Source organism: Lepisosteus oculatus, chromosome 23 (assembly GCF_040954835.1).
Source record: "Lepisosteus oculatus isolate fLepOcu1 chromosome 23, fLepOcu1.hap2, whole genome shotgun sequence".
Lineage (NCBI taxonomy): Eukaryota > Metazoa > Chordata > Actinopteri > Semionotiformes > Lepisosteidae > Lepisosteus > Lepisosteus oculatus.
This window is the reverse complement of record NC_090718.1, coordinates 14,584,360-14,607,919: the sequence shown is the minus strand read 5'-3', so window position 1 is coordinate 14,607,919 and position 23,560 is coordinate 14,584,360. Positions and strand designations below refer to the sequence as shown.

Below are 23,560 nucleotides of genomic sequence, written 5' to 3'. Positions count from 1 at the left end.
ATATCTTTTAATATCTAATGCACGCAGTTTGGAATTACCAGTTATTTAAAGGTTGACAGTGACAACTCCTGTACTGTACAAGAATGAGAACGTGCAGACATACTCTTCCACTTATGAGAAAGTCAGCATTAAATGGAGAAGAGGAGCGCCTCTCACTCATGCCTCTGTAAGCCTACAGGGCTCTGACAGGTCAAAAGTGATGTTTTTTAATCTCACGGACAAAACAAACAAGGTGCTCCTAAACTGTTAAGAACAGGGAGCCAATGTGATCAGCATAATTTCATAAAAAAGTCAGGCAACTTTACATTCAGGGGTGTTCTATTAAGCTAATGGGCTTTAATATCCCAGGTATTAGTATTCTAATGATTGTTCTCCTTTGGTGTGCTCAAAAAAGGAAAGGGAGATATTTTTAGTACTCATTAAAATGCAGGCCAATTTTATTAAAGAGCAGAGACAGGAATTATTTCAAGGTCAGCAGTAATGTTTAATGGCCAACTTCTTCAGTTTAAAAGCGTGTTTTTACCTCTCATTATGTTGTCCTTTTTTACACACTTCTAGGATCATTATCTTCAGAATAGCTTTCCTTTGAGATCTGCTTACTGTCTTAATGTTGATACTATCTGAACACACGTGTTTCATTCAAAAAGCATCGAACGCTATATTTTCTGTCTTGGTGATTTCTTATTTGATATTGCTCCCTTACCTAAGGTATTAAAATTGATTTTCAGCTTAAAAAGTAATATGTCATTCTTCTCTACATGGAAATACAGATTTTCACAACAACTAACAGCACAAGAAAAAGTCAAGCAATAAGAGCCTTTGTGGAAATCTTTTATCTTCTTTACAAAAGAGCTTTCTTTTGAAAAAAAAGAGATCAAACCAGTAAACTGAATTCAGCACATTACCCTAAACCTGCAGCCTTATGTACTTTTAGTGCATCTGCTCATTTACTGTACAATGAACACAAGTACACAAGCAGCATATTTGTATATTTTCAGTACACTGGGAAAATAATTAAAGGCGAATAGCAAAACATGAAAAAATGTTTTTTTCCCAAAGATGCTGGGCCAGTTTCCCTGTGGCTCCTCCCCTAGTTTAAATGCCCTTATTTTCTCTAAAGCTATAAAAATGTTCTTACTGTGTGGGGAAAGGTTTATTTTGACAGTGTGGCACCTATCAACACCAGTTATTTACTCTCTAGTTCATTCACAAAACATTTCCTAATTAGAAACCAATGCATCAGAGTTTAAATGTTTAAAAGATAGTGATCAGTGATAAGCAATCTAACTCCATCTGGGATTATTTTGCTCATTGTTGACAGTTATGGCATCAGGAACATATATGCTCATTTCACTCTGGTTAAACAATCACAACAGGTCACATGCCTCTTCACAGTAGTTCTAGAACACATGTGCCCTGGAGCCAAAATTCACCATGTGCTCATAGAAACCTTGTTCAGCCAATCACCTGTTTTTTCAGCTTCAACAACAGAATTTTACAAGCTAAAGCAAATGCCTATCTGACTGCAGGAGTTAAAGATCAAGCTGTTAACATTTCCATGTGATTAGGCACAGAAGCAGACTGCTTCACATTCACTTAACAGAAACATCCCAAGACAATTCTCGTGCAATCATATTGGAAATGCTGACAAAGTGCTGACAATGTTACAAACTGTTATTTACACTTCAAACACTGCACTTATCACCTCTTATGGAATTTTCTTAAACTGTTGGCTGAGCACTGTTCACCAAGTACAAAAGTATGACTCCTTCGTATTATACTAGGAATCTGTAAAAGCTGAGGATTTTCATTTTTTTTTTCCTGATTTGCTTAAATACCACATCTGTTTTCTGGCGCCAAAAAAGACATCACCTTATCCTCTTAAGTGAGCATTCAACTACATGAAATAAATAAGCAAACAGAATCTCTCTGCCATGAAGAATCATTTCACACCTTGTTGAAATTGGAATATTTAATTATCATAAATATGTAACTGTAAATCACACGTCTTAAGAAAGACTATTTCATTTAATAGAAAACGCAACTTAATTTTTTTGCATCTCCTAGGCTTCTCCAAAGTAACTTAACTTTTCAAAGTATTGTTAACAGTTATTTATTAATGAAATATGCTGCCAGATTGCAAAGCAAATAACACTTGCTATTCAGTCCGACTTTGACAGATGAACAAGTTCTGACTCAGGGTTACAATGCACCTGTTTCTGTGGAACAGAGAGTTAAAGAACCTCAAATAAAAGCAGCCAGGCCCAAAACATCAGGAAAAAATCCTCTGCTTAACCCAAGAATCTGACCTCTTCAACAGAAGTTTGGGCATAGAAAACTTTGTAAAAAAGACCCAGTTCTCTCCAAGATAATACAGACCACTGGACATCAATTTTTGAACACTACCCTACATCAAAACTGAACTCCATAAGACTTGGATTTCAACAAGAATCAGTCTTATACGCAACCCAGAAACTCCTTTAAACATCTCTCTCTTAAAAGTTAAGCTGGGCATCATTCTGAAGCACTTCTCCAAGGCACCATTTGCCTGTGTCTGATGGAAGCTGTGATTAAAGTCTGTGTACAGACAAAGCTGAGGGATCTGGAGCAGCCGAGTAATTAATCCACAGCTTGGGACTGTGATGTTTGTGGAGTTAAGGAGCCTGGTTTAACATTAAATGAGCTGCTGGATTTGGCCTACTGGTTGCTCACCAGCAAGGCCTGGGAGCAGCTGCTGAATTTCGACAGCATGAATTTCACCCTTGTGGTGAGTGTTCTGGCGCACTATGGCTGCCGTCGCATCATCCAGGTGGGGCTGCACACTGGTGGTGGGGGTGGGGAGTCCCCATTACCTGTAAAGCGCTTTGAGTGGAGTGTCCAGAAAAGCGCTATATAAGTGTAAGGAATTATTATTATTATTATTATTATTATTATTATTATTATTATTATTATTATTCGTTTCTGGCAAGATGTAGCTTTATTTTTATTTACCTATTATAGAGTGTCAGTTGCTAGGATAGGTAAGACATTACTCACACTTTCTTCATTGGAGAAACATTTTTATTTTTATTTGATTGAATGTTGGATGTGCAAGGGTGGGATTTGCGTATGAACTATGAAACTCAACAGAAATGTCAGAATACCACTTGCAGAATGGTGAAACCAGGATCTGTAATGAAAGGGCTGGATTAGACAATAGCCTTGTTCTCCCGATTCTCAGAGGATCCTCACTGTTAAAAATCAAAGGCTAAATGACACAGAAAGCTAATTCTAATCCTTGTGCCAGTGCCCTTGTAGATTGGAGTTAAATCCAGATCAGGCTACGTTCACTGGTGTCTGAATGTTGGGCCCAGTGTTTATCATTTCCCAGTCCACAGAGCAGAGTTACAGAAAGCTGAGCTTCTGAATTTACTCCTGGAGAGCCAGAAGATGCCTGCCAGTCCACAACTGGTCTGACTCCATATTATTTAAGATCCTCTAACTGTAGATTTATCACTGATGGTAGTTTGTCTAGTCACGTACTGTGTATGAAAAAAAAACACATTTAATAAGAAATACCTAACAAGGAAAGTGATAAAATAGAAATTAAAGTTAAGTTTGTCTTCCATTGATCATTGCAGTTGTGGTTTTTTCCACGTTGAAGGACTAATGATTATTTTGCTCCTAACCTGCATACCAACTATGTCTGTAGTATTGGCATGACCACAAAGTATTTATTTTTCAAGATATTAAACCTTTGACATTATGTATTTAATCCACCATTGGATTTTTTTGCAAAAAGCAGATATCTGATTTAATCAAGACCAACCTGGTTAGCAAATCATTATGGCCCAATCCCTGTGGATTTTCACCCCTGGGTGTCTGAATTCCTGGATCTACAGATGCTAGTTTATATTGGGCAATCTGTGAAATACAATTGTGAGAAGCTGTAATCATAATGGGTTATGCTCAATGGAATGGAAGCCAAGTTCAGAATATACAAAGAAAGACAGTTCTGTACCCTGTGGCAGATCCTTAGGGTGAATTATCAAGTCACACATTGGTTGCTGATTTACTCCAACTTTTCAATACCACCGATTTACCAGCAGACTGGCCATTTAGTACATTCAGTGCAGTTTTTTTTAATATTAAAGAGCTTTGTATCTAACTCATTATCTATGGATTTGACAAAATGATTTATTCTCAGATTTTACCTACACTCATGGTCCTCCTGAAATCATAACTCGCTTAAATTAATTTTATTGTGCCCAAGTCTAACAACTCACCGTTAAAGTACTCTGAGACAGTGCCCATGATGAAAGAGAGGCCTATAAAATATAATTGATTCCCTGAAAGTGTGCCATTAAAATATACTATCTAGCACTATTCTTTTGGCACAGCATACCCTAACAAGAAGCACGTTGGTTTTGTTTATTAAACTAAAGAACAAAAAAAAAAGGAAAGATTTAATTATCTTTGCTGGCTGCATACAGGGAGAACCGTACAAACATAAATGCATAAGAAAATATACAAAAGCCTTTAAATGAGCACTGACTTCATATGAAACCTTTTCAGGCTTGGAAATGCGCTGTTTTCCTTGTGTCAAGAACTCCCCCCTGGCCAGCCATTAAGCTTAGCTCACAGGCAAAGATCTAATGGCTTCAGACTGTAGCCACCACCAGACATGCGTGCTCCTGTATGGCTATCAGTATCACTGGAGGCCCTGTGTAAACTGCCGCTCAGCAGGACAGGCAGAGCACAATCAGCTTAACATTTTCCCTGCACCCTTAAACTTTTCCCAACGTTATACACTCCTACAGGAAGGTTTGCTTTGCAGCAAACGGAGCGATTCTGAGTCTCGCTCATAATTTTTATGCTTCGTGTTCCTTTCCCAATTTACACTGCTATCCATGACTCTACAAAAGTATTAATCAGGTTCCATATCTTCTAAGACAACTGCACTGCTGCAGCAATTGCTTTATTACTGTTGACCTGCTGTTCTGCAGAGTAATTTCAAGGTACAGGCCTCATGACAGAGAACTGGTGCTGCCTTAAAACACAGTGTTTTTTTTGTTTATCCAAGAAATCAAAACCATTAAAACATAAAATCTGTTTTTTTAAACCACTCTCCTGTTCTTGGGTCTGGGGGGAGGTGGGGGTAGGGGGTAATTATAAGATACCTTCAATTCAATACAGTGCATTGCAAAGATGCACTGCACCAAGCACAAAGCTTTTGTCTTTATCATATGGGTTGTGTGACAGAGCATTGCAGTTGCCTGCATTCAATTGGTTTCTCTTTCATACTAGTATAACGGGCTTGATGTAATAAACTCCCCAGGGGTTAGCACTGGCTTATGGGTACATTATTCTTCCCAGCCAATTCAGCTTGTAACTGCAGCACAATGAAGTAGCCTAATCACCCCAAATTAATTCCTCAACAGCAGACAATTATTTTAAACTACGATCCAATTTATCATTTGGCACCAGAGATAATATCTAATTACAGCTCTGTGAATAACAGACTCCCTAAATGAGTTTTAAAGTATTTTTTTGTTTTTCAAAAAATAGAAAAAAAAAACTTTTTTTAAGGATTTCTGCTGCTAACACAATGAAAACTAATATTTTTCAAGCAGTAAATGATGTGCAGCACTTCCAAAACTAGTTGAGTTAGACTCCCCAATGGAAGTATCTACAGCCTCATCTATGATTTGTGAGATTTGGGGTTCCAAGAGTGTGTTTTCTGTTCACTCGCAGCAGACAGAAAGCTGAAATATTTCGGTCACTGGCACTAAAGATAGTGGAGGACAAATCCAGCAACCATAAAGAAGCTTGAGGACACACCCTTGTTGTGAACCACAGCTCCATCTGTTTGCTGCAAGTTTGCTAAAGAAACAGCACAGCAAAGTGGTAACTTGTTCTATAAATAATTAAGGATGCTAAATTAAAATGTACCACAGGCAAATTGTTTTTAATTTTGTAACAGCAAGAGTTTGTTTGTCCTTTTTAAAAAATCACATATCAATGCCTAGCAAATGAAAACCTTAATGAAGGTGTGCCACGGTCTATAATAAGGCTTTGCAAAATCTACTCAGCATGACTGATGAGACCAGGGGCACCCCTGTCACAAGCACTGTTTCTTCCTTTACGACAGTGAAGATGCTGGCTTTCACATGTCAGAAGCTGCACACATTTGAGATCCCACTGAATGACATACTGTACAGTAGTTCAATCTGGATATAATGCCGCCTCCATTCATTGTGTTTACAAATTCAAACCGTATTGCTAAAAAGGGAAATGTGTCCATTAACTTGAATGGTTGTTTAATGAGCCCATTTATAACACATCAACATAATTAAATATAGAGGAGTGTATTTGAATAGCAATTCCTTTGTAGGAAACTGGAAGAAACGATGAAGAGTAGTCAGTGAAGTAGGCCTTCCATACCTACACCTGATTTAGTGACTTTATGATTTATTTAATTTATTTAATGATTTATATTATGATTTATTGAAGCCATTACTCCAAAATGATTTAATTAATTGATATCCACTCATTTTAAATCCTTTTCTTCGGCTGAGGGAAAATCGGCATGAAAATCTTACCCACATACTGTACATTGCATATTGGCAAAAATCAAATGACTTTGAGTTGGTACGCTTTGGTCTATCAGTTATCAACAAAGTTGCCTTCATACAGTAGCTGCTGTTTGTTACCAGTTTCCTTATAGCCTGATGTTCCAAACTTTTCAGTCACTCCAGTAAAGCTATACTGTCAGTGACTGGAGCAGATAATCAGAAATATAATGTTAAACAAATGTATATCAAACAGCATTTACAAAGAATTTATTATTCAGATAATACAAGAAAGCCGTTTAATTTGATTTATCATCCTAAACTCAGTAAATCAACATAAGCTATATGCACACTGGATGCTGAGAAGGCCTTTGACAGAGTTGAATGGAAGTACTTATTTAATGTGCTAAAAATGATTGGTTATGGTCCGTATTTTATTAACTGGGTTGGAATCTTATATCGCAGTCCACAGGCATCTATAATGACTAACAGGGTGTAAACAAGGGTATCCTCTTTCACCTTTACTATTTAATTTAGCACTCAAACCTTTAGCCTGCAAAATAAGAGCATCAGTCCAGAAAAAAGGTATAGGTGTTCATAAAAATGTTTGTAAGATTGCTCTTTATGCTGATGATGTGATACTGTTTTTAACAGATTTGCACAAACCAATCTCAGCATCAGTAGATGTCATTGAAAGTTTTGGTAAGATGTCAGGTTATTAATGAGCAAAACAGAGCTTATGTATCTCAATTCATTATCATTGAATCATAAGATTGTTCACCCTGTACGGGTTACAACAGAGATAGGGTATCTGGGGCTGTGAATAAAGTCTAGCTTGAAAGCTACCAGAGATGTTAATTAAAGATACTCTTTAAATAAAATAAATGGGGACATACTCAGATGGAGATGTTTACCTATTTCCATGTGAGTTGGAATTAATATAGTCAAGATGTCAATACTACCTAAAGTAAATGATACACTGAGAATGCTACCTGTAGAGATTGTCAAGAAATGGTTTGAGGCACTGCATAAAACGATTACATCGGTGGTCTGGAAAGGGAAAAAAGCTCGTTGTTCTTGTGAAAGACTTAGTGCAGCAAAAAATAAAGGTAGGTTAGACCTACCTAATTGTTATCATTATTACTTGGCATTTGGCTCAGCTCAGGCAAAGGAGTGGTTTAAAGCAGAAAGAGAAAAGGATTGGGTACAAACTGAGCATGATACAGCATCGGAGCTAGGTATCTCCTTAGAAGGTTTGTATTATAGCAAGGTACTGTATGTCCTTAATCTTTAATGGAAACACCAATTTGTTCTTCTTTTAAAATATTAAAAAGCTGCAATAAAATGTTATCTTATGAATCCTCATTATTTGCAGATCAACCATTATTTAGAGATAAATTGTTGTCCTTTTCTGAATTATCTCATCAAACACCTCTTCCAGCAAAATCATTTTTAAATTACACAAAACTTAAAAGTTTACCGTCTTAAACCTTTCCGTTAGGTGAATTAAAACAAGAACTGGATAATTACCGCAATACACTATTCCAGACTAACATACAAGTGAAGGCTGGGACATTTTACAACCTTCTCAATGTAAGGTCAGACAAGTCTTTTAAAAGTTGTGCATCTCAGAGGACAGCCAATCTCTGTGTAAGGTCAGAGGACATAGACTGGGATACTGTGTGGCATAATGTTAGTTATCCATTTAGAGCTACATGTATACATGAACTGCTTCAGTACAAAATTTTAAACAGACTCTGTCATACCGCAAAAAAATAATATTGCAAAAATGGGTGGACAGTACAGGACCGTCGTACAAATAATGGATTAAAGAGGCTGTATCACAAGCTAAATTTGAAAACATTTCATATAATTTACAGGGGAAACTTAATGAGTATAGGAATTATTGGGGCCCATTAGAGACATTCTTGAATGGCACTGGATGTTCAGTGTTATGTTTTTTAATTAATATTTTTTCCTGAATGTAAGATTTTTTTTATTGTCTAATAAGAACACAAATGAGAGAGTGAAAAAAATCAATACAAATAAAGAAGTTCTCCAAAGTTGGTGGGTGGAGCTGGGTTTAGAAAAAACAAAAACAAAAAAACTAATGTTAAATCAGAGGTGCTAAATCCCCTGAATGCCATACATAATTATACTTCCCACTGCCTCACGGCTCTGCTAGTCTCCATATCACTTCAGAAGTCTCAAAGACTGGTGCACAATTTCCAAGAGTGTACCAATCTACAGAACTGCAAACCTGCCCTGTTGTTGAAGCCGATAAGCTGGCTTCTTTCAAAAACCTATTGGATGGGATCCTTTGGATACTTGATAGCAAATTTACTAGATGGGCTGAACCTATTTAACCTTTTTCATGCTCTAAAAGTGAAGCAGTGTAAACTCCTAAGACGTAATACCACTTTTTCCAAGATTTAACATGACACTATTAACTGCAGAGATGAGAGAACTGGCACAGCAGAGGGCCGTGAATTCAGGGCAACGTTACCGTTTTCCCTTCTCCTGAAATGACCGATTCAAGCACAATTTTATCCACATCCTTTGGGATTCTAATTCCTAAAAAGACTTGACTGCGAAGGCGGTGCAGAACAAACACATTGTGATGCACATTAATAAAAAAATCAAGATATTAATCCTCACTCCATTAATCACAACTGCTATCTACAGGCAATTACTGAGGTTCAAAACAGCAGTCAAACAAAGATATGCCTTAGATAAGCATGCTTATAATTACCCCAGCAGTCCACCGGCCCACAGTTAATGTGAATTCCACTAAGGAAATGGAAAAATAAAATGTCCTGGATTGCAGAGCAGTTTTTGCACTCTGTATGATCTTGCACAGAAAGTCTAAGTTCCTGTCTTCTCCAGTGCCTGTATGAACCCAAGGTACTTACTGTAGAACTACAGCACAGCCTGAGATCAAAGCCCTTGCAGCAGGACCTGCTGGGAGTGTACAAATTAGGAAGGCAATATAGAACTCTACTCAAAATAAGTTTAAATATAGATTTAGCTATAAATTTGGGACCTCTAACCACAGTTTTTAGGGCAGGCCTGCTTTCTTTATTTCTCTTTGTACAGTGCTTTTTAACAAACACAAGGAGGGCCTAACCCATCTAGCCCAGACAGCACCAAAGTCAGCTCATGAGGTGCTCATCCTGAGCATGTGGTCAATAGTGCAGCAACTGAAGCACAGAGAGAAGAACCACACGCTGGGCAGGAGGCAGAAGTCAATATTCCACAACTGCATGACAAATAAAAGCGTACTTCCAATTTCGTCTCTCCCATCGTGATACTGTTAAGTGCACGCTGGAGAATCCCTGCTTATGTGTTATCTTATTACCAAGATGGGTTTACCTGTTGGGAATAATAAATACTAGGAGCGAAACACTGCCCCACTCCCACCAGTTAGGTTAATGAAACCCATGCTTACCAAATATCACAATGCAATGTAACTTCTCCCCAGTACTGTGATCATGAATTATCTGTGAGATGGCGGGAGGGTGAAAGAAGTAACCTGCAGGGCTTCACAAAGACATAATTAATGACGTAATTACTTTGGCAGCACAGCTGAAGGTGCCCCCTTTTAGGAGATGTGAGCTGGATGCAAAGACAGGCCAGTGGATCTCAATGAAGGTTTATAGAGTTTAAGGTTGTGGGGAAAATTAAGATTGCCTGCTTCAGTAGGAAAAGCCAATACAATCAACCAAACAAATAAATAAGGAGTAACTGAATGTAAATGCCTGAATATACGCAGGTCACTTGTAAACATTTATTCATCTTGACTTAAAGGCAAATTGCTTTGTACTGTGGTTTTTAATCAGCAACTAAATTAGAGCTAATGCACAAACATTCACGGAAAGCAAACAGTATAGTTTAAAATTACTGCTGGGCTCAATTCTAATTTACACCTGACTTTGGGAGGTTTTATGATGTCTCTGTTACCACAGTCTGTATTTATGATTTACAGCAGGCTTCAATAATAATAATAAAAAACAATTAAAATATACATAGGAAACCGTGGACGGTGGTACTAGGAAAAGCAGAGGGGTGAAGAATGGAACCAAAGTAAAGGATTCTGGCTGCTGAATTTTGGACATAATGCAGTTTGTTCAGAGTAGATTTAGATACCACAGCGAGTAGAGCATTACAATAGTCAATTCGAATGAACACAAATGTGTTGATCAGCTTTTCAGCCACAATTAGTGATAGCATAGGGCGTAGTCTAGCAATATTTCTGAGGTGAAAAAAGATGTTTTGACAATATGCTGCACATGTGGGTCGAATGTTAAGCCAGAATCGAATATCACCCCAAGGTTTTTCAATTTAGACTGAAGCTCAAGTACAGAACCATCTACAGATAGGGTTGCAGGATTTACTTTACAAAGTTGATGGGGGATGCCAATAAGCATGAATTCAGTCTTGTCAAATTCTGAGTCATCCAAGTTTTTATGTCAGAGATACAATTAGATATACTAGAGACAGCCACATCAGTGTCAGGTTTGGTATGGATGTATATTTGAGTATCGTCAGCGTAGAAATGATAGCTGAGGCCATCTAATCTTAAAAGCTGACCAAGTGGAAACAGGTAAATGCTGAAGAGCAAGGGGCCCAGTATTGAGCCCTGAGGTACACCAGACTAAACAAGACCAATTTCAGACCTATAACCATTAAGAGAGACAAAGTGACAGCGATCAGTGAGGTAAGACTTGAACCAATTGAGAGCAGTGTCAGAGATTCCAAACACAGTCTCGAGACGAGAAAGTAAGATGTCATGGTCAACAGTGTCAAAAGCAGCACTGAGATCAAGAAGGATGAGTATAGAAAGAGAACCAGAATCAGAAGCTTTTAGAAGATCGTTAGTGACTTTGATCAGGGCAGTTTCTGTGCTGTGAAGTTGATGGAAGCCAGATGCGAGGGGTTCGAAAAGGTTGTTTGTCATGAGGTGGTTACGTAACTGGAATGTGACAGCACATCCTAGAATTTTAGCAAGAAAGGGTAAGTTGGAGATGGGGCGAAAATTGTTAAGATTGTCGAGAGCCATGTTAGGCTTCTTTGGCATGGGGGTAATGGCTGCAGTCTTGAGGACCGTTGGTACAATGCCAGTGCTCAAGGATTCATTTATAATATTGAGGACAATGGGACAGAGAGAAGAGAAACAGGACTGAAATAAAGTGGTGGGAATGGGATCTAAAATAAATGTGGTGGGTTTCATGTGTGACTAGTTTATTGAGGGATGCTGAGTCAAGAAGAGACACGCTGGAGAGAAGGGAACCAGAGAAGTTGGATAAGGAGGGAGGACTTTATGTGTAGGGGTACAAACAAACTGAGCAAGATCAAAACATCCCAATAGAGAAAGGACGTCTTTAGCCAAACTAGAAAACCTTGAGTCAATGTGTATATTAAAGCCCCCTAAAATGAGGATCCTTTTAAACTTAAGGCATAAAAATGAGAGTAAATCAGCAAACTCACCTACAGTAAGAAGGCTTCACTGGATTTGGGTGGTCTATAAACTGTGGCAATGATAATAGATTGGGGGATAGAGACACTTAAAACAAGGCACTCAAAAGATCAGGGAGGAGGTATAGTTATAGGACTTAGATTGTAAAAAAGGTTGTAAATAACAACGATGCCCCCGCCTCTGCCCGAGAGCCGCGGAAGGTCAAACAAACCATACCCAGGAGGGACTAGTTGGTGAAACAGCAGTCCATCGTTTTGTCTGTGCCAGGTTTCGGTTAAGCACAGGAGGTCAGTTTTTTTTCTTTGATAATGTCTTTAGCCTTGTTGTTTATGGATCAAGTACCGAGCAGCGCTGATCCGGCCAGTCCCGGGGATGCGGGGGAAGCAGAGTGCACTCCAGGTGCGGTAGTGAGAGAAGATTTTTAAGGTCGGCGCCACTACGGGGCCACAGTCTGACAAATTACTGATTGCTACTCATTAATATTTTATTGGGCTAACTTAATTTCTACCACTGGCTATTTTACTGGAACAATTCAGGTGATGCACCTTACACGTTGGGTACAACAGCAGTGTCTCACCTGGGATTTGAACCCACAACCTTCAGGTTATAGGTATGGAACCCAACTACTGCCCAATAATAAATCATACAGTACTGTATTATGAACCTGACAGCTGGTTTAGACTAATAAACCCTGTTTTGGCAGTCAAGAATCCTCTCTTCAATCTGGCATTATGTTCTGGCCTTATCTGCTCTTCTGGGCAGTTCTAGCTTTGCTCCAATATACAAAGTATAATGTACAATGTTATAGTATATGCAATATAATGTCTGCTCTTGAGTATTTGAAAGTGAGTGGCATACTTATTTCATCCGGCAAAAACGCTATCAAGTGAAATCTTATCTTTTATTTTTTAAGAGAAAAATCCAGACAACTGCCATCCTGTGTGCTTTTACACACATCTGTTTTAAACCCAAAGCAACGTCTCACTGCCTGGTGGCGTACTGCTCCAGTGCCTGGGCCTGACATGCTGCTGTGGCATGGCATGTTTGGTTTGCGAGATCAGAGCTTGCAATAGAATGCACTTGCTCAGCAGTGCCCTTGTCTTTTGGAGTTGAACGACTGCTAGAGCTGAACAAACAGCCACAGCCACATCAGAAAAGGAAAAGTAAGAAGGTGCACTTTTGAAAATAATGCTAGTTTTTTTGTCATCTGAATCTCTTCAGCACTGACAGCAATTGAAGGTCTTAGCTCTCTCTGGGAGCCTTAAATGTCACACACACTGTACGAAAGCTGCACCAATTCTCTCTCCCCACACTGCCTATTTTGAGTGTCCTGCAAAGACTGTAGAATTGATCCTGTCTTCAAAAACTCCTCTATAACTTCTTAGCGGCTTAGCATGCAGGACAGCTAAGCAGGAGATGGCTCTATTTAAGCTACATGACTTTCAGTTTTATATTTTTTGTTCTTCACAATCCGTCAGCTGCAAGGAGAAGTCTATATTCTCTGCCACTTGTCTCGTAGGCATGCCCAGCATCGCTTGTGATAGGGAAACTTATTAGATTACAGACTAATGATAAACTAAGGCCGGTTGCCTCAGAAAAGTGATTCCAGTACTAGAGATGCGCCATGTTTTATTTATTTGTCCTACCTCATTGCAGACTCATTACGTTTCCATTACAGGCCGAGCTGTCTCATTAAACCAAACAACACAAACATGCCTGACATTCTCCCAGACTTATAGCAGGACACTAATTTGTGTGTCATTCTCCGTGAGCTAAACACTTCCTGGAGCGTTTCTCTGTATCTTCCAAACAGTCTATACCAACTGACTCACTGTGAGTCTTTTCTCCCAAGGCTCTACTGAGGAGAGAGAGCCATCAATGGCCACCGCTCCAATGGAAGATCAGCAGACGGCATCTGACAAACAAACAGTTTCTTGCCCCCACCAATCGCAAGCCTCTCATCAAGCGGGCTTTGCTTTGGCACACTCCTGAAGGGCTCCACCACAGTCAGGTGCATTTCTGCTGTTCGTGTTCCGAAAGAGGGGCATTGGATGCAGGGGAGACAGGGATGGCCGTGAGATGAATTAAAGTACCTCTCCCATAATAAACGAAGAGAGTCTGAAAGCAGGAGGCTTTTAGGACAGAGAAACTGTGTGTGCACTGAAACAGAGTATTCCGTCACCATAGTACAATTATGATAGAAACAGGAGAGACAAAAATGCTAAAGCTGCAGCAGAATCTACAATAGCCATTTCTAATTTAAGGTGAGCTCCCGTGCAGAACTTGGTTATGGAGCATAATTTGCACATTGCCCAGTTCTTTTTTAAAAATTCTCATTTTTGGGGGGGGGGTCTTTGATCTGGGCTGCGATACATTTCCACAGCGTCTCTGTGGAGAACAGCTGGCAAAGTTCCTGGCACAGCCTCTGCCATTCTGCCAAGCTCTGCTCCATTCTCAATAACACCCCTCCACACAGGGCACATGATGCCTTTAAACACAAAATCGCTCCTACAGCATCTTCTCATTGTTCTGGCATTTCATAATGTTTATTGATAGCAATGTCCTTCTTCACTGCATGCTGTGAACCACATCTGTTCAGCACTGCCGCAGAGCTTGGAGTGTGTTTCACGGCATGTGGCTTGCTGTGCCCAGAATTTTATTGTTTTTAAAGATAAGTAATTCAAAGCCACCTTCTTTGTCTTTTCTCTCATGGTAAAAACAGAACTGTGCACGTTTGCTCCTATTGTATTCAGACTTTTTCAGTCTCATGGAATTCCACTGAGGTTATCCTAAGGCAATACCAGTCTGTTTTGAAATTTTCAGAGTTTTGCTCTCAGCTTTTTAAATTCTGCAGAGGTAACTCTACAAACCACAGAACTCCCTTCCTTCTCGGTTTTAGTGTCAGAATCTAATGGTCAGCACTCAAAAGCAATGAAACATTCTATCCTTGGCTACTGCAGCCTTCTTCTCTCAACAATGAACGATGGGAATCTCTGGTCTTCAGCCACTCGTTACATCATAGGAGCACATAATCCATGTGCTGTAATATTAAAAGCATTTCTTTCTTTACTGGCTTATTACAATAAGACTGTGGCCACAGAACTTAACTATATGCTCACTCCATATCCTTCAGAATAGAGGGGTATATCATTACAGGTGTGCAGCTTCTCTAAACACGCATTGTATGTACAATATACAGTATACAGTTTTATTTGACTGCAATGCTTATTAAGCAGTTTAGGATATGAATGACTGAGCAAACACACATAACAACAAACAATAACAGGATAATCCATTTTTAAGAACTGCATAATGTCAGTATTGCACTGCACAGTACCTCCTAATACCAATTATGTGTGACTCCAGGCTCCTTCAGAGATCTTTGTCACACAGAAACATTTTCTTATTAACTTGGAGCTTTGCATTTTCTCGAGGATCCTGTGCTCTGGATCACATTAGAACATAAGGAGAACCCCGATACTCCTATGCAAACTCACCAACAGGACCTGGCAGCTGGAGTGGCAGTGGCAGTGTGTGTTTTAATGATGTCATTTGCATGCAGACCACTCAAAAACTATTTTTCACTCCTTTGGAAGCAAATGTTCTAGAAACCCTTTACTGTGTCCACAGCTGGCAGATGCAGAAACTCCATTTGGCTCCAGCAGCCTCTTGCCTGCAAGTGACTAAGAAAGCTTGCCCTACAGTACATCTCTCAACCCTCTACCCCCTCCAATCTCTTTATTGTGTTATATCAGCAGTGATTACTTTATGTTGCCCTATAAAATACAGCAGCTACTAATTTCTTATCCCTCAAAGTTAAAATCCCCAAAGGCACTGACCAAGTCAACTCGAAAGAGTTCCTCAGTATCAGCAGTGAAACACACACGCAGACTACTGGGGAAACTGAGACCAGGAGGCAGTTTTACACTTATGTTACTATAACAGATTAAAGACTCTTGACTGCTTGATTAAAAAGGAGCTGACATTATCAAGTCAGAGGTGATCAATACACACATCTGCTGTGTTGTTGGAAAAAAAAAGAGGGACTTTACTATGACAAATGCACATTATAAAACTACACAGGCTTAATGTGCTGTCAGCTTGACAATGAAAATGACCGAACCCATATATACAAAAATAACGATTAAAGAAACAGGACATTCAGAAATGAGATTCACAATCTCATCTGTTGCTTTCACATTTGAAAATTTCTATGTCTTCCCTTTGGTCAGAAATAGACCTAAAGAACAATAAGACAATGAACTGAGTGCCGTGATAGGAAAAAATGAGCTTTTTTTATTCTAAAGGCACAAACCTGCTCCTGTGTAGCTCAGTGTAAACAATGGTGTAGTACTGTACTGCTTCTCATGTAAGCTTTTTGTCTAGCTCTAGAAGAACACTAGCTTTGTGCTGATACTGTACTGGTAACAGAGCTGTTATCTGCGTGGAATTCCAATACACAATTAATATTTCATGAACAGTAATCATGTCCTCTGTTTCACAGAGAACACCGGTTGACAGATGAGTATCCAAGCTTTCCCAGTCAAGCAGAAATTTGAAGGTTAAATGATAAATCTGAGCAGTGTTACAAGTCAGAAATGAGGTATAGTTCAAAGCACACAAAGCCAAGTAAATGAAAGTCAGCAATGATTGACACCCAATAATAGTGCATCTTAGATCCACTTGGAGAAAAAAAATATATAAGTTACATCATAAAATGAAAAGGATCATGCTATGAAAGTGACATCTGTGTCTACCAACCTCTGCAGAGCAATGCATCATGATTAGGCATTAGACCTCTTGGCAGTTTCGTTTTTATTTTCATTGTAGCATGTTACACCGTCAAATCAGTCCATAACTCTGCTGCAGTCTCATTGACAGCAGTTACAACATTATTAACATCTGTTTCCTGTCATAATGGAGTGCTCTGAAATGTAAAAACCTTATATTACTGTCCGTTCAAGATGACTATGAAATAAGAAAGAAAGACACTTAACAGATGTGAGGACCAGGTCACAGAGCTATTTCCAAACTAAGACTGAAGCTTGACTTGCTGTGTCTCCCAGCATGTACAGACTTGAGCTGCGATGAACCATGTTCTGCCAGCACTGCACTCTGCCTTGGACCGCCAACAAACAGCAGAGTAGGAAACAAACCACTCTCACTTTATTGGACTGAAGTGCTGCTGTTTGCAGTTCAGGGCCTGATTTGGGTTGTCTAAGGTTTGGTGGCTGTTCAACAGATTGGCCATGTTTACTTTGTCATGTGGTTTTAGTATGAATCAACAATGTACAAAAAGGAGATAAAGGATTACCCTGAGATCACTATAGAATTAACTGTTATATATTTATAAGCAAATGAGGTCAGATTGAATTTTCTGCAAAAAGTCCTTTTCCTTTTTTATATGTTAATATGATCTATTAGACACTAAATATACCTCTTACAGAAGGAGGAAAATAGATATTCCATCTCTTGGAGCTTGAACACTCCCCATCTCAAGCGGACAGAGCCCTGCTACACAGCTCTTTAACTGAGCACCCTTACTGACACAGTGTTATTCTCTTCTGTATTTCCTCTCCAGTGTAATGTAAAAGCCCACTGCATGGTAATAATGGAAAAGAAAAAAAAACCCACTAATAAATAAAAAGAAACTGGCTTGGTTAACTTAGTGTATGATTTTGTGAGCCACACTAAAGTCACCTGGAGTTAGATGTGGAATAATCTTCAAAATAGAGTATTATGACATCTGACATTATTTCTGAAGCAGGTGAGTATTCTTACACTAACTGTGCAATCACAGCAAGAACTGCCGTATTTATAGGGACAGGCAATACTGGAGAATAGTAATTTTAGAGACCTGGATAATTAGAGCAGCAAAAAGGTCAAAACATTCTATGCACTGCTACTCATAATTCTTAATTTCATGTCCTGCAAAATAACTGTGCCTAACATGCCTAACAGAGATGAGAAGATTCAATAGGCAAGATAAAACTTATTTTATTATTGTAATGATGAAAATTAGACTATTTTAGCTTCGGGTGAATACTGAAATTAAGGGATTCTCATTTTTTATTTAAAAGAGCAAAAACCTGTTGTTTGCCAAGTAAAAGCGAGCACCACAATCATGAACTATCACTCCCGTTTCCTCCCGCAGTCCAAAGACATACCGGTAGGATAAGTGGCTAATGTGAAAATGGGCCCTAGTGTGAGTGTGCCGAAGTAGTTCAGGTAGGTAGCTGTGACGGCATGTGTAGGCTGCAAAGGAACAAGTACAGGTTTATTCCATGCTGGAAAGAGAAGAAAGGAAACACAAGGTTTCGGCTGTGAGAGTGCATGTGTGTTTGTGTCTGCGTATGAAGCGGCGTTCCATTTGGGGTGTATCCTTCCTGGTTTTGATAAAGTTATTACATGATAAGATAAGATCACTTTATTAGCCACATACAATTTCTTGCATTAGGAATTCATCATTTCACACACCCCAGCTTACTCTATGAGACACACAGACAGGGAGAGAATCTTGAGGTCAGAGGTCAGCCATTGTACAGCGCCCCTTGAGCAGTTGGGGTTAAGGGCCTTGCTCAGGGGCCCAGGGGAGTAGGATTCCTCTGCCAGCCACGGGATTTGAACCGGCAACCTTCCGGTCACAGGCGCAGATCCTGAGCCACAGAGCCATCCTCCACCCAGGATGATGAATGGATGTAATAACTTTCATCTCATCTAGTCTTGTGCTTTTGACATACCAGTGTATACAGAAGTGGTATACTCAGTTTTAAGACACATACAGTATCAAAGAAAATTATGATTTTCGCATATTCACTCTACAACTGTACAATACTGTACAGCGAGTGCTAAGAAGTCATTTGATTTAGAAATGCAAAGCAAAGATTTAAAATTTAATCTATTTAGCTCTGCTAAGGGTTACACCTGTGCACATCTTTAAAAAAGGTATTACAGACTACTGGTTCTACTTTTTTCACATCTGCCTCAAATTTATTGGGGTGACAGAAACATCTTTAAGAGAATGATACTGTAGATTTCTCCATTCTACTGTGTGTGATTTCTGCAAAATGCCAAACGTGCTGATTCTAGGCAATTTCTAGATAATGAATATCTAGAGGCATCTGTACATCATGCTTCTTTCCACCCCTCTGCGGCTCCGTCGGCCGCATCTCTGGTATCACTCTGCTCCCTCTCATCTCACTGCCTCTCTCGCACGATTAAGGCACTGTCGCATTGCTGGACCCTGATGAACCGCATTAGCAAGAATGACAGGTAGTGAAACGGCAACAGAAAGATTGACTTTCTCCTGGTCTGCAAACTTGCAAAGGCCACCTGAGGGCCTGGAGAAGACAATTCTCCAATCCCCTGGTCCCCTCTAGCTCCAGCCCTCACCTTACGCTGTCCTCAATCTCTTTGAGGAGCAGTCTTCACGCTCTCTTGCGGATTTACTGATTGAAAAAATCATTTGACCAGGAAAACCCCCTTTTTGGAAGCGTCAAATTCAATTCCAATGACTGTCCCACAAAGAGATGGAAAGCTAGACCACACAGAAGGCAGCAGCTGGTGGAAGGCTGATGGACTGAGTCTTTAAAAAAAAAATGTGAGGCCTGAAGTGAGATGCAATAGTTTACGAGATAGAAAGTTTCACAGCTCAACAACCTGCTTCGATATTTTTAGATAAAAGCACCCAGTTTTATATGTTCCCTTTCTGAATCTAATTTCCTGTGTCCACTGAAGAGACTACTCAAAGAAGAAGAACACAAGATCCACAGAATGCAAGGAAAGTGCATTGCAATATAGCATAAATACAATTACTGAAAGAGTACGACGATGACATCATATTGAGAAAATGAAAACATTACTTTTCTCCTGATACATCTGCAGGAAGAAGGCTAACTTTACCATGAAAGTGATATACAAGTGCAGCACAATTTCACGTAGTATCGGCACTTACTGGGTAAAGAATCAGGAACATGTCGGGATTTTATGAAAAGCTTGAATAGGACATGGTGTGTATTCCATAGGGATCTGACAAATTTGCAGTTCAATCCCATCCCATCCTTAGAGCAGGATGGCCTTCAGTTGAGGCCATGATGAGGGTAATGGTCTGTGGGATTGAACTGCATGTTCCACTGGTTCCACCAATTTACAATACAATCGAGTTGTGCAGATTGTTTTGGTCAGGGAAGGTGATGGAAGTCTGTCTCCATAGTCCTCATAGCAAAACCCATTTCTTAAAATGAGAAACCACTTAATTTGGTTGAGGGTTCCTAATATTGGGGCTAGTAAACATAAAAATAAGAGGATCTTTGTCAATACAGGTTTTCTTAATAAAGACTTTCTGCATGCCCGGGGCAGACTCAAGACATTTTGAACAATGGGAACTCTTGTATCCATCAGCATCTCCCTCATCTGGTGTCTGTGAACCACGTTCTGCAGAAAGCGTCCCATTAATCTCTCCCATGACATTCCCCCGTAAAGTCAAATGCACTTTTTATATCCCGCTCCACATAGTCATTTCTCACACGGTGCTGCTGGGGAAAAAACCAGACAGAAAACCACTGCTTACTGCACCAGGGTAAAAAAAGTGTAGAGTCAGCACTTTCACAAAAGCAAAAGATTAAAATACTGAGGGTGTGATAGAAATGTATAATTCAACATGATTATGGTGAGCAGGTATGATGAAGGAGGACTGTAACCTGTTATTACCTGATTTAAACATAGGTTATAAAAGCATGTACTAAAAATGTTCCCAAGCAATAAATTCAGTGATTAAGAAGTGTCATAAAGTCAAGAGTGATTTTTTACTTACATTTAACACATTGAATTGAAACAGACCGCAGAACAGAAAGGCATTCACTGATAATTGCTGTAAGTTTTAAGCCTCTGTTGTGTGCCTGTTGACAAAGGAACATATGGCATACGCGGTCTTTGTAAAATAATTGATTTTTATTTTTAAACCATGAAACTTCTCATACTTTTAAGCTTTTCCTGAAGGAAAGCCCCCTGTGTTATTTTTTGATTAGCGCATCTGAAGATTCTTTGAAGAAACTACCTTTCTAACCCAATCACTTCACTTTGTAACTCACAAAGCATTATCTGAATACCTAAATGGGAAAAAGAAAACGATATTTTGAACATGAAATGATCTTGAATTCTAAAATCCATCCTTTAAAATGACTAAAGTTGTTGTCTTTTGAAACCCATTGTTTTCAAGGTCCTTTTTTTAATGACTGCATTAACTTCGAAGGGCTAGTAACCTTGTGTTCATCGATCCCATAAGTGTAGAATGCCGATATCTCCACAGTCTTTTATGTGCCAAGAATGAGAAAATCCTCCAGAGAAAGGAAAAAGGAGAAAAAAGGTTAAATTATAAACTGACATGACAGACCAATATGAACTGACGCTTTTTAGCAGTAAAAACATCAGCATCCTAGAAACAAGCTTTTCCAACAAAAGAACCAGCTCAGTGAATCTGTGCAATAACCGACATACCTCTCATAACGATGTCCCCTTATTCACCCAGACCGCCTTGTTTGCTACGGTAAATTAATGTAAATTGTTTTATACAGTCAATTTTATTGCAATCTCTCAAGGTTCATGAATACAGTATGAATCTGCACTTTTGCAGTCAGATTTTAGGAAACATTAAGGGCTTATTAAGGCTGAATGGAAAAGTCCTTAAATATTTCAGACAACTAATTCACTTCACCTGCCTTCTGGTGCCTATAAAAGTTTGCCTCTGACAGTTTAGTTTTCCATTCAACAGACATGATTTAATAATGAAACCATATTTCGAAACTTGAATAAAGAAATCTGCAGAACTCTATAGAGGTGAACAAGACAGTGATCTTAAATGTTGATTTTTGACAGTTTTGAGGTAAAAGGGGAGGGGAGGCAGACAAACTGGCTTATTTTATAAAACACGAACTGTCCTATTTTATAAAGAAGTCTCTTTTTACCACACAGATAAACAAGCTTTCCTCTGGAGGGAAACAGTTTGCGATTTTGAAAACCGTCACACAGGGCTGACAGCCTGGCGTAGCCCGAGGTTGGCTGTGGCTCGCTGACACACAGTGAACTCCTGAGGGAAAAGAACTCCTCTGGTGACGAAGCTGTGTGTCGCTTGAGAAGGGAAAGGTCAAAGAAAGACAGTTTCAGTAGTCAATAATTGTCCGTTTGTTCCTGGTCTGTATGTAAAGTAATTCTGTGCTCCCCGAGACAGACGCAGCTCACTGTGTGTTTGCATGAGGAATGAGCCTCTGCTCCACAGAGGGGCTCTCTGACAGCAGTGTTAGGATCTTGGTGTCTAATGGCATCATTAAAGTAGCGGACACATATGAATATGACCTTTCTTGCTCTTGCTTTCTGTTTTTACCAGTCATATTCACAGCGCAGACTCCCACATTTCCTCCTGCTGCCCATCACAGAAATAAAGAAATAAAACACTAGGAAAAAGCAGAGGAATTGTTCTTGGGTAAAAGTGCCCTAGGTAAAATATTCCATTCTTTTTAATGTTACTCAGTGGAAAATGAATTCTTGAAGAGCAGGGATATGCGTTGTTACATTTATCATTTTAAGTGAAAGTTGAAAATCACTGGAATATATCTTTAAATGACATGCTTTTGATTGCAGCCTTAATAGAAGGGGTGAAATCCAAATTACCAGACTGCTACCTCTTCTTCAGGACCTTTTCCTTTACAATTTAATAAAAAAAACTGGATGAGACAGTGTGCTGGGCACTCTATAACTGTGTCACCATTTCTCTGTAAGATAGAAAAGATATAAAACTTTTCCTACTCTTTCGCTTCAATCACGCACAGTTCTACTATATCCTGGATCTTGATGCCCATGTCCCTCTGTTGGATGCAATTAGAAATTAACAAAAACAAGATTAAGTGTCAGACTAGAAGGATTTAATTACTTTTGATAGGAACTCAGTCACACGCTGCCACCCCACAATCCCCAGGTACCCGGAGAAAGAGTTGCAAAACCTGAAACAGATTCCAGGAAGCAACTGCATCCTTTGGTGGGGGAGAGAAAGACTTGTTCCTATTCGGGACTTTACATTCAACCCTTAGGTTTGGCAGACATGGCCTGGGTGCCCCATGGTTCTGCATGTTGGCCGAAAGGTCAGCCTGTGATTCACTATCCGTCTTCTTTTCTGCTTCTGAGCACCCAGAATTCAGTACCATGGAGAGAGACTGTCAAAATCAAAGTTGGGGGTGAGGCGATGCAGGATGCAGGATGCAATGCATCTGCAGTATTTTACCTTCCATCATGCATGCATGCATTATGCATCATGCATGAATTGCATGTTCATTAATACACAAATCCTATTTTTAATCTTTCATTATCATTACGAGATAAGGCTCACATACTGTTGTTGTCACTAATTGTATAAATTAAATTAAAAATTAAATCAACAATGACATTTCATAAGCATGATAGAATATCTGCTCCACTGTTATTTGCAGTGGTACAGCTGATTTGTTTTTTTACTGTAGTTTTACTTAACCTAAAGACACAGATC

At 39.3% G+C, this 23,560-nt stretch overlaps 1 protein-coding gene across 4 annotated transcripts in view; it reads right to left on the bottom strand.

Moving 5' to 3' along the window:
• The window catches only part of grik4 (glutamate receptor, ionotropic, kainate 4), a 312,974-nt gene that overhangs the window by 112,582 nt on the left and 176,832 nt on the right, over window positions 1–23,560 (bottom strand). The window lies entirely within an intron of this gene.